Source organism: Cupressus sempervirens, chromosome 11 (genome assembly GCF_028749045.1).
Source record: "Cupressus sempervirens isolate cs-2001-9-10 chromosome 11, ASM2874904v1, whole genome shotgun sequence".
In the NCBI taxonomy this organism is placed as follows: domain Eukaryota; kingdom Viridiplantae; phylum Streptophyta; class Pinopsida; order Cupressales; family Cupressaceae; genus Cupressus; species Cupressus sempervirens.
This window is the reverse complement of record NC_143128.1, coordinates 107100830-107114375: the sequence shown is the minus strand read 5'-3', so window position 1 is coordinate 107114375 and position 13546 is coordinate 107100830.

The following is a 13546-nucleotide window of genomic DNA, read 5'->3' as shown; positions in this document are numbered from 1 at the left end:
CCAACTTTATGTTGCAGTAGTGAAGTTTTGTGGGTATCAAACCTAGTTTTACTTTCTATTTGGAAGGTTTCTAGGTCACCAAATTTTGTGTTCCATATGTTATGAATATTTATCTTTTAGTTTCTTATGCATGCAGTAAAATAGATGAATCAATGGTGAAGGATTTACATTGTTAAGTGCTGAATTAATGAAAAGTTTTTAAGTTACTGATTTGCCCCTTCCCTCTCATTAACTTAGCAAGTCTTGATTATTTCCAATAGAAAGGTGAAAAAGATATCAAATCTAAAGTGTGTGAAAGCCAAGTAGAATGGAGGACTGAAAGAGAGATTTGTAATTTGCAAGTGAGTTGGAATTTGTTATTAGATCAAGCCTTACTATTACATTCTAATCATTGTATTAGTTTAGGGTAAATCCTTTGGACTAAAGTTGACCTAACAGTCATTTGTAAATCCTTTAATTAGTTGGCATTTTAATGGAATGGTCTAAAGTCCTCTAACAAGGCTCACTCCTAATAGGGTGATTGAAATGCTCTAACCATGTCACATTTAACAATGTGTATTGCAACCCTTAACAAGGCATCACTTCAGAAGACTGAGAATCAGTAGCATGTTACTAGTGTTTTTTCCCAAATTGGTTTTGCACATAAAATCATTATGTCAGATTTGTTATTGAATATGTTATGTTTCATGTTTGCATTTCTACAAAAAAATTTTGACCTAGGATGGTAACCTACAAAGTTTAAGATTTCTATGATCTAATGGATGCATGCATAATAAGGTTTCATAGATATGGGTCTATTAAGCATTGAAAATTTTTATTTGTACATATAGACTTTGGATAACTGATTCACCCCCCCTTAATTATTCTAAAGAATTTCAACAATTGGTATCAGAGTTTCATAGTGCATAAGAGGACTAGTTTGAAGGTACTCGAAGCAAAAGATCAAGATATCTAAAAGAGAGATACCCAAGCTCAATAAGGAGAACATCCCTACATGGAAATTTTTGATGAAGCTACACCTAGGAGGTCTTGGAGAGCATGAAAAATCTACCATCACCACTGAGCATGTCAACCCTACTATAAGCATAACTTTTGATTATCTAAAGAATAAGAAAGAACACAATTAGGAAATGTTAGAGAATGCCTTTGCACTAAGTCATTCTAAGTCTGATGAAATCAATATTTGTGATATTGCAAAGAAGACGTGGAATTCTCTTCACACTATCTTTGGAGGAGATGCAAATGTATTGAGAGCCAAATCTAAAACTCTTAGAGGTAAGTTCAATGATATAAGGATGAAAGAAGGTGAGAATGTTGCTCAATATTGCTCTAGAAGGTGAAATTGTTAGATACAATTATCCAATTTTGTGTTGTCTTTGATGTCACAAAAATGTCATAACAGTTATTTGTCAGTGTTTACCGAGCTTAGTTGGTCTATGAGATGATTTTTGGTGTCTACCAAGCATTCCTAGACATTACCTTGTGCAAAAAGTGTCTACTACATTCACTTGAGTGTCAAAGGATTTTATAACAAAAGACAATGTTAACTGAGCTCTCAAGGTTAGTAATGGAAAGTTAGTGTTTAGCAAGGTCACTCAGTAACCAAAGGATTTTGCATGGCTCATAGTGTTAACCAAGCTTCTAATGGTTAACTTAGGAAATCATTTCTACAACAGTGTTTACCAAGCAGGGTTGACCAATGAAGGAATTTTGTTAATTTGTCAATTAAGGCTTAATTGGTTTAAGTATTATTTCTATCCAATTGTGGTAATGATTATAGGTGATTTTAACTTATAATTGAGCTGACTTGATAATTTTAATGGTATATATTAAAGTTCAAGTTGAGAATTCAAAGTGTGATGTGAATGTGAAAATGAATGAATGAATGAGCGAGCATGCAAGTGGATTGATTGTTTGTGACTACAAATTTTGAAGGATGGTTAGATATCCTTGAGGAGTAGAAAAGATATATTCAATTAGGAAGGATCTAGTGAAGTAGAACAGAGATCTATAATCAACAATTTCAGTTGCATCTCATTCAGGTCATTTCATTGTTACTTTCTAATCATTGTAGCAGTAATTCCAAAATCTCTTAACAGAGTTGGTAGAACAACCATTTTGTAAATCCTCTAACAAGGTGGCAGTTTTATTGAATTGTTCTAAAGACATCTAACAAGGCCACTCCTAAAAAAGTGATCAAATCCTTTAACAGGGTTGGCTCCTAATAGGGCTCATTTTAGAAGAGTGAAAATTCGTAGCGAATTACATTGGTGGTTTTTCCCATATTGGGTTTCCACATGAAATCTAGTGTCTCATGTGTTCATGCTATTTTTTTTATGGTTTCAAGTTATTTTATGCATGTTAAGATCTATTAAAGTTAACATTCATTGCATTTATTGACTTACAACATTTTTATGAATGTTTATCGAGTGACAAAAGTAAGTGATTTATCAGACATCTAAGGGATCTAAGGATTTTTTTTTGTGGTAACTAATTCACACCAATTACTCCATCTATATTTCCAACAATTGGTATCAAAGATTTTGGTGCTTTTAGGAAGAGTTTCAAGAACCTAAGATAAAGATTAGGATGTCCTACAAGAGAGAAATTCCAAGCCTTAACAGGGACAACTTTTTAGCATGGCAGAGACTAATAAGACTTAATCTAGCCTCCATTGGTGATACAAGATTAAAATACCTTGATGCAAAATATGTAGAGCTTGATAGCACATTATCTGTCAATGAAATTTTTGAGAAGAAGACTCATAATAACATGATGATAGACATTGCATCTTCCCTAAGCTATGAAGAATTTGATGAAATCAAGGACTGCAAAATTGCTCATGCAATGTGGAACAAGCTAAAGGAAATCTATGGAGGTGATGACAATGTGAGGAGAGCCAAAGTAGAAAGCCTAAGAGGATAGTTTGATCAAATGAGAATGAGAGAGGATGAAAACATTGGCAAATATGATGAAAGGATCAAAGCAAGTGTTAATGCAATAAGAGCTTTTGGAGGAGAAATCAAAGAAGAAACTATAATAAGTAAATTTCTCATAACATTACTTCCTATTTATGCAATAAGAGTATCTACCATTCAAGAAAGAAGATGTGAAGAAAATCACAAGATAAATTTGGATGTCATAGTGGGAAGATTAACAACATTTGAATTAGATAATTTTGAAAATTATGTTTCAGCCTCAAAGAACATTGAATTTGCATTTGAAGCTACACTTTCACTCAAGGAGAAAGGCACGAATATTAAGGACATTTAGTTAGATAGTGAAGAAGAATCAGAAGAAAGTTCTGATAGTGATCTTCAAGTGGTTGAACCATTTCTTGCAAAGAAATATTCAAGAGCAAGAGGAAAATACAAAGGTAAAGTTTCACAAATCTATTTTTCATGTGAGGAAATAGGTCATATTGCAACTAGGTTCCCAAACAAGAAAAAGAACTTCAAAAGTCACAAATCTTTCAAGGACAAAGGTAAGAAGACATGCTTTATGGCTAAAGATTCTAAAGATTGAGATAGTAGTGAAGATGAAATTGTTTACATCACTATAAAGGATGAATCTGATAATGATGAAGAAGATGAGATGGCACTTATCTCTCATGTGAGAAAAAAATGATACATGGATTATATATAGTGGATGTTCACATCACATGACTAGTGAGAAAGAAAATTTTGAAAATTTTGAAGACTGTGATGGTGGTAGTGTAAGGTTTCAAAATAATGAACCTTGTTGTATAAAAGGGAGAGCCAAAATTTATTTAACCAAAGAACTTGTGTGTGATAATGCATATTGGGTTAAAGGACTGAAGCACAACTTGTTGAGTGTAGCATAGCTGATTAACATTGGATTCAAGATGGAATTCATGCATGGAAAAGAAAGACTACTAGATGACAAAGGAAAGCTGATTGGATCAAGAAAACAAAAAAAAGGTAACTTATTCTATCTTAATCTTTGTGAATGCTTATGATTTATTGCTCAAGTTGAAGAAAGTTGGTTATGGCAAAAATAAGCAAATTCAAGATAGTAAGAGGCATTCCTAATTTGAAGAAACTTGATGTTGGTCTATGCAAGAATTGTTAGATTGGTAAGATGGGGAAGACTGGTTTTAAAAGTAAAAACTATCAATTTGAAGATATTTTGGAAATTATGTATACTTATTTATGTGGATCCCTTGGAGTAGAAATTTATATTGGGGAAAAATTCTTTATTCTTTTTGTTGATGACTACTCTAGAATGATGACTGTTATGTACTTAAGAGAGAAGTCAGAGGCATTTGAGAAATTCAAATGGTATTTAGTAAGAGTTGAAAGGAAAAAAGGGAAAAGATTGAAATTTTTGAGATTAGAAAGAGGTGGTGAATTCATCTCCAATGAATTCAATATCATTTGCATTGAAAGAGGAATCAAAAGGTAGGTATTAGCTCCTGGAACTCTCGAGCAAACTGGAATAGCTGAAAGGAGGAATAGATCTATCATGGCTTGTGCAAGGACTTTAATGATTGAAAAGAAAATTGCTATTAGATACTAGAAAGAAGCTATCAGCACTACAATTCATACCTTAAACTGAGTATAGTTGAAGGACACATTCAAAACCCCTTATGAGTTATGGTATGGCTATAAACCTAATGTAAGCTATATTAAAGTATTTGGAAGTAAATGTTACATTTTGAAAGAATCTAGAAAAGGAAAATTCTACGCAAAAGGTAATGAAGGGATATTCTTAGGATATTCTTCCAAAAGAAAGGCATATAGATGTTTGAATTTGACTATTCACAAAGTTATAGAAAGTGCGCATGTATAAGTTGATGAGTTTGCATAAAAGATAGAGGAAGAAAGCAAGTAGAAACCTGAAGACTATAGGAGATTTGTTTCCATTGATACTTTCCTAGATACATTAGTCAAAAGAAAAACTATATCTACTGAGCCCAACATAGCTACCAAGTTGCAAGTTCAAATGGAGTCACAAGGACCCAAGTCTCAACTTGAAGCTATCAAGTCAATAGCTACTGAGCCAGAGCAACCAAAACTTGAAGTTGAAATTCAAGAAGATAAAAATGCAATTCATTCAAAAGACAAGGAAGTTATGTTAGCCAAAAATGTCAGGAGACATCATGCTCTAGATCATATTATTGGAGACAAATTAGAAGGTACCATGATAAGAAGTAAGTTAAAAGGTACACATTTACTTGTTGATTCTGAACCTAAAAATGTAAAAGATGCATTGGAAAATAAAAGTTGGGTTGAGGCTATGAATGAAGCGATAGAGCAAATAAAGAAGAACAAAACTTGGAGTCTCGTACCTAGGCCTAAAGACAAAAATGTGATTGGAACTAAATAGGTATTTAGAAATAAGTTGAATGAAGATGGATAGGTATCAAGGAACAAAGCTAGATTGGTATGCAAAGGATATTTTCAAGAAGAATGTGTAGATTATGGAGAGACTTTTGCTCCTATTGCAAGATTGGAGGGTGTAAGGACACTACTTGCATGTGCAAGACATAAAGGATTTAAAGTATATCAAATTGATGTCAAATATGCATTTCTCAATAGTTTTCTTGATGAAGAAGTCTACATTAAGCAATCTGAGGGCTTTATTGACCCAAACAAGAAGGACATGGTCTGCAAGTTACACAAAGCATTGTAAGGTCTGAAACAAGCTCCTAGAGCATGGTATGAAAGATTGCATAACTAACTTATTCAGATTAGTTTTCAAAGAACTAATGATAACAATAGTTTGTACATCAAACAAGGACTAGATAACAAGATTGTTTTGGCAGAAATCTTTGTGGATGATATTTTGTTTATAGGGAATGATGATCAATGTAAAGGATTCCCAAAGCAAATGAACAAAGAATTTGAAATGTCTATGTTTGCAGAGATTAAATTATGTTTTGGCCTTTAGATTTAGCAGAGCAAGAATGGTATTTACATCACTCATTCAAAGTATATCAAGGATATAATCAAGAAATTTGATATGGAGGACTCTAATCCAATTGGAAATCCTATGTGTATAGGACTAAAGCTTACAAAGAATGATGAATCAAAAAAGGTAGATCAGATCTTATATAGATCAATGATTGGAAAATTGCAATATGTTGTTCATATAAGGCTTGATATTGATTTAGTAGTTGGTATAGTAGCAAGATTATTAGCTAAACCTAGAGAAAATCACATGATGGCAGTAAAAAGGATTTTGAGATACTTGAAAGGATTTGAAGATTATGGATTATGGTATAAACTTGGAGGAAATCTAGATTTGAAAGTATTTACTGATGCTGATTGGGAAGGAAACATTGATGACAAAAATAGTACAAGTGGTGGTGCATTCTTGGCACAATATTGGTATCTTTGACAAGTAGAAAGAAAAATTGCACATCCCAATCTACAACAAAGGTAGAGTATGTTGCAGCAGCAGTGAACTGTTCTAACATTGTTTGGTTTAAGAAATTGTTGGAAGGCATGAAGGTAGAGATCAAAGAACTACTTGTCATGTTATTTGATAACACAAATGCAATTAACGTTTCAAAGAATCTAGTAATGCATTCCAAAACCAAGCATATTGCTATAAAGTATCACTTTGTTAGAGAATTGGTGCAGGACAAGGAAATCAGATTGGAATATGTCCATACAAAGGAAGAAATTGCTACCATATTCACAAAGCCACTACCAAAGGATGCATTCCTATATCTAAGAGGTAAGTTAGGGGTCATTCCCCTATATGAAGCTCACTAAAATAAAGTGTTAGTGATGCATCAACAGGTACTAAAATTGAAGATCTATCATACCTTTTTGACATTTGTTTGAAGATAAAGGTAAGTAAGATATTTTATTGCTATATCTTTCTAGAATTAGTCAGAGGGAGAATTTACCATCACAAAGGGAGACTCTTGTAGATAACTAAAGCCTAAGATATAAAATCTAAGAGGGAGGAACTTTCTGTTAAAGAAGTCTTGTTTTAAAATTTCATCATGCTATGACATGTTGTGTTGCCATCAATGCCAAAGAGGGAGATTGTTGGATACAATTATCCAATTGTGTGTTGTCTTTGATGTCACACAAATGTCATACTAGTTATCTATTAGTATTTATCAAGCTTAGTAGGTCTGCAAGATGATTTTCAGTGTCTACAAAGCATTCCTAGACATTACCTTGTGTAGATAGTGTATACCAAGTTCACTCAAGTGTCGAAAGATTTTATGATAGAAGATAGTGTTAATCGAGCTCTCAAGGTTAGCAAAGGAAAGTTAGTGTTTATCGAGTTCACTTAGTAATCAAAAGATTTTGCATGGTTCACTATGTTAATTGAGCTTTTGATGGTTAACTTAGGAAATCATTTTTGGAACAGTGTTTATTTAGTAGGATCAGCCAATGAAGGAATTTTGTTAATTTGTGAATTAAGGCTTGATTATTTTAAGTATTATTTCTTTCTGACTATGGTAATGATTATAAGTGATTGTAACTTATAATTGAGCTGACTTGATAATCTGAATGGTATATATGAAACATCAAGTTGAAAATTCAAATTGTGATATGAATGTGAAAATGAATGAATGAATGAGCGAGCATGCAAGTGGATTGATTATTTGTGAGAGAAAATTTTGAAGGATGGTTAGATATCCTTGAGGAGCAGCAAAGATATATTTGATCATGAAGGATATAGTGAAGTAGAACAGTGATCTATAATCAGCAATTTTAGTTGCATCTCATTTAGATAATTTCATTGTTACTTTCTAATCATTGTAGCAGTGATTCCAAAATCTCTTCATAGACTTGGTCTAGCAGCCATTTTGTAAATCCTCTAACAAGGTGATAGTTCTATTGAATTATTCTAAAGACCTCTAACAAGGCCACTCCTAATAGGGTGATCAAATCCTTTAATAGGGTCACATCTAATAGTGTGTTTTTGTAACCTTTAATAGGCTTGGCTCCTAACAAGGCTCACTTCATAAGAGTGAAAATTCATAGCTAGTTACATTGGTGGTTTTTCTCATATTGGATTTCCACGTTAAATCTAGTGTCTCATGTGTTCATGCTATTATTTTTATGGTTGCAAGTTATTTTATGCATGTTAAGATCTATTAAGGTTAACATTCATTGCATTTACTAAGTTACAACATTTTTATGAATGTTTATTGAGTGACAACACTAAGTGATTTATTAGACATCTAAGAGATCTATGGATTTTTTTTTGTGGTAACTAATTCACACCCCCCACCCATCTCAGCTACTCCATCTATATTTCCAACAAGGTTGACTACCTTTGAACTCTCTAATTTTGATAATTTCAAAATTGAGAATGTTGAATCTACTTTCAAAGCTAAACTATCATTAAAGGAACTTAAAGAGAAGAAGATTTCACAAAGGCTAGGGAAAATTTAAAGGTAAGTTAGCTTTATGTGTTTTAATTACAATGAGGTTGCTCATATTAATGCTAGATTTTCAGAGAAGAAGAAAAATAGAAGTGGAGACAAATAAAGAAGTAAAAGAGATGAGGACAACAAAGATTACAAAGACAAAGGCAAGAAGTCTTTCTACATTGCAGAAGAGGAAACTAGACATGGATCTAATGACCATGATGATGAAGTCGTGTATGTTGCAATGAAGGATGATTCTAATGAGGATGAGGCAATTGTTAGATAAAAATGTTAATTTAATTTCGCTTATTAAATTACCTTTTCTCCCTTCTTAAGATTTTTCTTTATGTATTTTTTAGCTTTCTCTATTTAATAATTAATTACTAATTGTTTAATAGCTTTCACCTTTAGGTTAACCTTTTTGGGTTTCGATCTCCTTTTGTAAGGACTAATCTCTTTGTTTTTCATTATCTCTTCTTGTCTTTTTCTTCTCTGTGATGGGTTTTCTACATCTAGGTATTCAAGGGCTTCATGGATTTGATTTCCATATTTGCTCAAATCCTTCATGGTATTAGAGCTCCCTTCATCATCACAACCTACCTTCCATTGCCCAACTGGCAGTGCAAGGTTGGATTTTTTTTTTTAAAATTAAAAAATATATATATATTTTAATGTATTTCTAGGGGGCCTGTCAATTTTTTCTCTATAACTCGAGCATACAAACATTTTTTTTCAATCTGAAAGATGTGTCAGAAAGATAATTCCAATATAGAGACATTAGTGTAGAAGGTTTTTGGTTTTGATGCTATTTGATTTCTTGTTTTCATAGTCAAATCTAGATGTTCATTTTTTCACTCTGGAGGGCATATCTTGAGCATTCTATCTCCATTTTTTAGAAATGTTATATTTTTGGAAAGCTGGTTCTGTCTACTTTTGAGAAATGCTATAATTTTTTTTCCAGATTATGCTCCATGATTTTTTAGTAATGTTTTTTTATGTTTTTGTACTGTGGTGGATATCTTGGGTGTTTCAAATTTGGGGATCATTTTCATGGCATGGGATCTCTTCTTTTGGGTTGTACTATCTATTGTATTAGCTTTTTGACCTTTTTGATCATTGGTGATATCATTTGTAAGAATTTTTATGGAAACACACTGAGATAATGTGCCATAGTCATCTGTATTCTTTTTTTAGTTGTTTTCCTTTATTTGCCTCCTGATTCGAGTAGTGTCATCTGAGGATACTCATATGGATTACTACATTCTTCAGATTCACTATGTTTTGTATCTTATTGTAAATGCACTACTCTAATAAAGTACCATGAGGGGGTTGATGTTTTCCTTTGTTTTCCATCCTCCTTTATCCAGTGAGTGTCCCTTCCATGACATTAGCCTCATGACATGTCTGAGATTGATCACCTTAGTACACACTTATGTACTCTTTCATGCATCTTGATTGTTGTTCCTTGATATGGAGTTTCTTTAGGCCCACTTTTTCAATTTTTTATAAACTCAACCTTGTCTACATTAGGGGGGTTCCTTTTGTTCCTCATGCTTCATTGGTTTGATTGATCAGCTCTTCAGGCTTTTTTGTTTCATTGCATCCACATTTTTTTATTTCATTCATTTGCCTTGTTTGCCTCTTGGTTCAATGCAAATTATAGTCTTCTCTACATGGTCAAGTTTTATTTCAGATGAGGTTCTATAGATTAGTAGTTTCTTTTTTGATAGAGTTTGCATCTTCTTTATGCTTTAGTGGTTTTGTTCATGATCAATCTTTGTTCCTAGTTTTTAGAATATTCCTCTAGTTGGACGCTTCTGTAGCCCTTCATCGGGTTTTTAGCAATCTCTTTTTGGAGTAGAGTTTTTCCCATTGATTTTTCTCTATTTCTCCATTTCATAGAGATTTTTTTGTGATTGGTTACCTCGTCAAGCCTTGTTTCCAAGACCCAAGTTTTCTTTTAGCATTGTAGTTTCCCTACTCTTTTTGCATTGTTTGTAATTGCATTGTTGCTCATATTAAGTGGGGATGTTAGAGAAAAAGGTTAATTTCATTTCATTTATTAAATTACCTTTTTTTCCCTTCTTAAGATTTCACTTTATGTGTTTTTTAGCTTTCTTTATTTAATAATTAATTACTAATTATTAAATAGCTTTCACCTTAAGGTTACCCTTTGTAACTTATTAAGTTTCCCTTTTTGAGTTTTGATCTCCTTTTATAAGGATTGATCTCTTTGTTTCATTGTCTCTTCTTTTCTTTTTCTTCTCTATGACAGTTTTTCTACATGTAGATATTCAAGGGCTTCATGGATTTGATTTTCATATTTGCTCAAATTCTTTAGCAACTACACTGGTTTCTTGTGTGAACAAGAGTGACAAGTGGATCATTGATAGTGGATGTTAACATCACATGACTAGAGATAAATGTAACTTTATTACTATGAATTATTATGATGGAAATATTGTAAGGTTTGGTAATGATGCACCATGTATGATAAAAGGAAAAGGATCCATCAAACTCACAAAAAATATCATGTGGGATAATTCTTATTAAGCTAAAGGACTTAACTATAATTTTTTGAGTGCGTTACAACTGAATAGTTCACGTTATAAAGTTGATTTTGAGAACATGATAGCTAAGATCTATGATACTGATGAGAAACTAATTGGGAAAGGTGATTAGACTAGAGGCAATATATTTTATCTTAATATGAATGATGCTAATTGTCTTGTAGAATTTGATGATGTATGGTTTTGGTAGAAGAGGTTATGTCATGTTAACTTTGATGATTTGGTCAGTATCAATAACATGAGAAGAGTCGGAGATTTTCCTAAATTGAAGAAGCTTGACAATATAATTTGCAAACAATGTTAGTTAGGCTAGATGACATAATCTAGTTTTAAAAGTAAGATTTGCACCTCTAAAGAAATTCTAGAGATTGTTCAAATGGACTTGTGTAGACCAATTAATGTGAAAAGCTACAAGAGTGAAAAGTACATTATCCTATTTGTTGATGATTGTTGTAGGATGATGAAAATTATGTTTTTGAAATAGAAATTTGATGCTTTCCAAATGTTTAAGTTGTACTCAACTAGAGTTGAAAAGTAAATAGGAAAAACCCTAAAAATTTTGAGATCTGAAAGAGGTGGAGAATTTACATCAAATGAGTTTGAGATGTTTTGTAATGATAGAGGAATCAAAAGATAGACATCTGGACCTAGGACCCCTCCACAAAATGGGATTTTTGAAAGGAGGAATAGATCTATAATGGACTATGCTAGGACATTAACTATGGAGAATAATGTTGGTTTGAAATACTATAGAGAGGCTATAAGTACAATTGTTTATACCTTGAATCGTGTGCAAGTCAAGAAAGGTGATCATTCAACATCTTTTGAATCACTAGTAGAATTTTGGTAAATAAATGACTACATGACTAGAACTTATAGTCACATGACTAAAAGTGACCAAATTGTAGTGATTTTTTCTAATTTAGAATTATAAGTGACTAAATAAATGACTAATCCAGTCATTAGGTAAAATCACAAGGTTAGATAAAGATAAGTGACTAAATAAATGATCAATTGAATGACTAAATAAGTGGTCACTAATAATTAGTCACCCAAAAAAATGACAAAATGAATGATCAATAATTTTTTTAATCATATTAATATATTATTTAAATTTTTATAACTTTTATTGTTGTTTGATAGAGTTTTTCTCTTATCAATACATCATTATGAATTTAGTTTCCTTAAATGTCCTCTTATTTGATATAGTTAAAATCTAGGCTCCAATAGACAATAGTGTGATATTTGATTTTCTAAAGATTAAAAAAATTAATTTTTAAAAATTTATGTAAAATAAAATATAAACTATTATTTAGGCAAGAGCCTATAACACAATGATAACTTGTCAGCCTCTCATATGGGAGGTCTTAGGTTCAAATCTATTTGAGCTTAACACACAATAATAATTAATCTCAACAAATAGTAATATCAAATTATTTGAAATAAATAATATATTATAACTACTTAAATGGTGGAAAATAAATGAAGAACATGAAAAAGTGAAAGCATTTCTGGATCTTGCATATAATAGGTAAAAATACAATAAAATGTATTTTTTTAAAAATCATATTTTAAAAAAAGTGCAATTGCTTTAAAATTAACTTTAATTAAATTATACTATTTTGTAATCAACATTCAAAACATTATAATGTATAGAAATGTTTCACATAATATGTTATAACAAATGAAGTATTATTAAAACTAACTTCGTATTCAAGTTTAAATATTGAACAAATTTATAAATTTATATACTAACCTATATGCTATATACTATTTTAGTATATTATCTTATATTATTATATTATAATATCAATTATAATAATTACATTACGATATGATTGTAATATTTTAAATTTTAATTATTCTTATTTAATTAATAGATTTTAATATTATTTATTGTCATTCTTTTTATTTTATTTTCTTTATATAAAAATGATGTTAATATCTATTATGATAAACATTCATCCAAAGTTCTACAATTTATTAATTAATTGAATTTTGAAGATGGTTCATATGTCAATTATGTGTTGTTTCTTTAAATTCATCATAGTCAAATTATATTGGATTATATTATAAGAAATACATATTTGCCTTCAACATACAAGAAAAAGAAGAAAGATAGACAATAATGATAATCTATTGATTTGTAAGATGAGGGAAATGTAATAAATAACAATAGAATGAAGGCACTTTCAAAATACATAATATAATGCAAAAGTAAGATAGATAGAGTGAATAGAGTAAATGTAACTTTTTGCATACTTTATTATATGTTTATTCCATTTAGTGTATCACATCTTTTATCTATTGTTGAATATATATTACCCACATATTTTCCTATTCTTGGAAGCATACATTTATTTACAATTATTATTATTTTATAGGTAAGTTTGCATCTACAAGCTTGTATAGAACCAATATAGTGATTAGCAACATTGACCATAGAATCAAAACAATATAAAAATGCACAAGATAATACCTAATTAAGATAGACAAGGAAATTGCAAATATGTGTGTATGAAATCCTATGTCTAAACTATTCACTATAGCACCTCTTGTCTATAGTTACAACACATATTTATTTTCTAAGAGTTGTGATAATATTTGTATT